The following is a 3,664-nucleotide window of genomic DNA, read 5'->3' as shown; positions in this document are numbered from 1 at the left end:
CTTCTTATATCTCATAGTGCTCGCTTTCGCACTCCCAGATCCTCTTGTGCAGTTGGTTGTATTTGACATGTACCTCGGCCCTTTCATCTATGATCCTGTGGGCCCTGGCAAACCCTGGATGGCCTAGACCATCGTGTTTATCTTCCAACCAACCTGAATAGTAGGGAGCGCAGCCAGCATGGTATCTGTCTGGCTCGATGGTATCTCTCCCCATGACGATCTTGCAGTGCCACATTGCTGAGCTTGGCACTTATAAGGACTATCCTCATTCTGGAAGTCAGCCTGGAAATGACTCATCTTGTCGATCTTGGGTATAACCTTCTTCCTACCAGCTTGCCTCATAACTCGGAGAGGGACGTAAGGGTATGTTCCTCTCATGCCGATCAATATCAGGAAAGGTGCATCTCTGGATTGGGTGATGAATTCCTCGGTAGGAAACCACTCGAGCATCCATTGTACCTGGTCCTCAGTTAGATAGTCAAATAGCTCTACCCATCCTTTGGCATCTTCTGGCTGAGCGAACATATTGGGCATGTAATTCATTCGCCTCGAATGATGGAAAGCGATTTGATCATCCTAGTCCCTTCGCTAAATCTCTTGTCGGTATTCACCCCTTTGGAGATGCTCCATGAGCCAGAGTTGAAGTAACAAATTGCAGCCTTCGAAGTGTTTGGCTCCTCGTTGACACTTTTCCGAGGCTTGATATATTTCCGCAATGATCATGGGCACAATGCTGAAGGGTTGCCCACCAATTCCTTCTATTAAAGTCTTAGTTACCATAGCTAACCCGGTGTGGATTCTTGCTTTCTTCATTGGAAACCCGATCAACCCCAGGAAACAAAACATGAATACAAAGACTCTTCGGTGAATGTGCCCTAATGATGTGATGGCAAACTCATCAGGATAGGTACGGTAGGATTTGCTATGCCCGTACCTCTCATAGAAATAGTCAAAAAGGATGTAGGATTCTTTCAAACATGCTAGTTTTAGGTTCTTCTTCAAACCCATCATTTTGAGGAAGCCCCTGCCCTTGCGGTTCTCAGGCATTAACAAACCCGGAGTTTCCCATGCTATACCGGCCAATCCTTATATCTTCTCTAGCAAGGGTGTCATCTCAATGTCCCCGAAGCGAAATACAGCCCTCTCACAATCCCAGAACAAAGTAGCATCTTCTATGATCTTGTTGTTGGGTTGGATCTCTAGGAGAGAAGGCAGATTTCCCAAATATTTTCGAACAAGAGTTTGATCACTGGAGTGAAGATCATTCCACCAGTTTAGCAGTCTTGGGTGGATGTTGGTGACCATGCCGAATCTAGGGACTTCGTGCCTCATTTCTGCAAGACAAATAAGGTTAGGCCCTTACCCCCACCAGACTCGACTATTTAATACCAGCAATTAGCATGAAGCATTTAGTTCTCCAAATAAATGCACAAAACATGGGGATGTCCGTTTGGGTTTAGGGAAACCCAGTGGACTTTGGACAAGGCTATCTTAAAGAGTCATTACGCTGACAACATAATTGACTCGGCTAGGTCTGACCATGATGCATGCACAGTTTAAACAGAGTGAGGTTTCTATGGGGTTTTATACTAGTACCCTTGAGCGAACAACGCAAGGGGGAAAGGCACGGAACTGTCGACTACACCGTTGATCGACTGATTTTACCGCAAATATGCCTTTTCCGAATTTAGGGGATAATAATATAGGAAAAGCGCAACCACTTATTATAAGCGTTGCTATGATATTTATTTGGGCACGAGTGGAGTATGATGTTGAACATGATTATGCAATAATTAAAAGCATGTTGGCACGTATTTGCACGTTAAGAAAGCAGTAAATACAGTAGTTTCATAATTTAAGGTAGTATTAAAGGAAAGAAACAAAGAAGACACGTCAGTTTTGCAATTGAAAAGGGAATTGAATGCTTAAAGAAATTAAACAAGTAACTTCCACATAAAGAGGTATAAATTCACAATAACAGTCTGAAATGGTAAAAGCCTAAAGTCCCCAGCAGAGTCGTCAAGCTGTCGCGCCCCCTTTTGCTAGCGAAATCGTGTTTATAACATTTGGAGGACAACTCGTTCCTTTTGGGAACTGGGTTTTGCATTTTTTAAGAATCGCCACCTAATGATTTGAGGTGAATTAGGACACCAATGGGGTTCAATTCTAAGTTTGTTTGGATAACCAGAGATTGGGTAAGGGCTTGAAATTATTCCGAGGGGAAGGTGTTAGGCACCCCTCAGGATCTACTAGTGTGGTTCCCGGCCAGACAGTTTATTGTGAATTTAGCAAATATACAAGTACGGGCTAAAATATTAGGGGATTTAAACACATAAAAAGAAAGAACAATTAAAAGAAGAGTAAAAAGAGTTTGCTAATAAAAGGAAAAGGGGGGTCCTAGGTTTATATTTAATATGGATCACGTCAATGCAATACCCGGTAATCACTCCTCAAAAGAGGGGTTCCACATGGCATTAGCGCACCAGTCATCATATCCATATCTACCATTCCCACCCCGTTAAGGTATTAAAGCGCGGATTGGTCTTGATTACTATTGCATGCTATTACCCGTCTCATTCCTATCAATCCCAGAGGCTCTTAGGACTAGTAGTCCTAAAGGGTGGGATATTAGGCTGATTGGTTTCAAAGGATAAAAGTCTAAGGCAACATACAAAACAAATAACACTGCACATTAGGGGAAATCATGCAAGCAAATAAAGGCTCAGGTATGCCTCCTCAAACAAAACACATATATAACATGACTTGCACATACTATTTAGGTATGATTAAAAATACTAAAGACGAGGGGAGTTTGATTATTGAAGCAGACTTGTTTATTACATAACTCAGATAAGAAGTCTGAACCAGGCCTGCTTGCTGGTTATAGCAATTAACAAAAAAGCAGATTCAATTTTATAGCTATTACTGTAAGGCTTGCCTAAGTGTTTAGACGGGGTCCTATAGGCATGATATCCACTTAATTCAGAAGGTGGTGAAACAGTGATAACTTAAAATGACTTGCTTGAAATCCTATAGGCATGCTTGCTAAACCTTGTAAAAATAAGGGAATTAGGTTATTAAAAAAGGTTCAGAATGGACAAATTTTAAATTAGACTAGTTTCAGTTTCTGCAGATGACAGTATCCACTATCGCTGATTTTTACTCCTATGAACATGAGATCTAGGATTACTGATTTTACACCCTTATAGACATAATTGCTGATTTTAAACCTTTGTATACAAAGTATTTAAATGAATAACGTTAAACCCTATAGGCATAATATCTAGTAAACAATGGAAACATACAGGTTCTTACTGGGGAATTCCTATAAGCATGATTTCTATACATTATACCGATTTTAACATGCTACTGGGTTATAACCAATTGGGCCCTAACATTGATATCTAAACGGTGACTAACGCGTAGAATTTTAGATAATTCCTATAGGCGGGTTATCTAGATGTGAACAAGCAGGATTTAAAGTAAGTCCTATAGACATGGTTTCTAAATGCAATGTGAGTATGCAGAATTTAAAAGCAGTCCTATAGGCATATTTTCTAAATACGAATTGAACATGTAGAAAACGCATTCCTATAGACATGTTTTCTACCCTTGAGTATGCGTAACTACCCAACCCTTTTTCACTAGACAGCCCCAAATGTTC

This window comes from Nicotiana tabacum, chromosome 20 (genome assembly GCF_000715075.1).
Source record: "Nicotiana tabacum cultivar K326 chromosome 20, ASM71507v2, whole genome shotgun sequence".
NCBI classification, from domain to species: Eukaryota; Viridiplantae; Streptophyta; class Magnoliopsida; order Solanales; family Solanaceae; genus Nicotiana; species Nicotiana tabacum.
Note: the sequence above shows the minus strand (reverse complement) of the source record.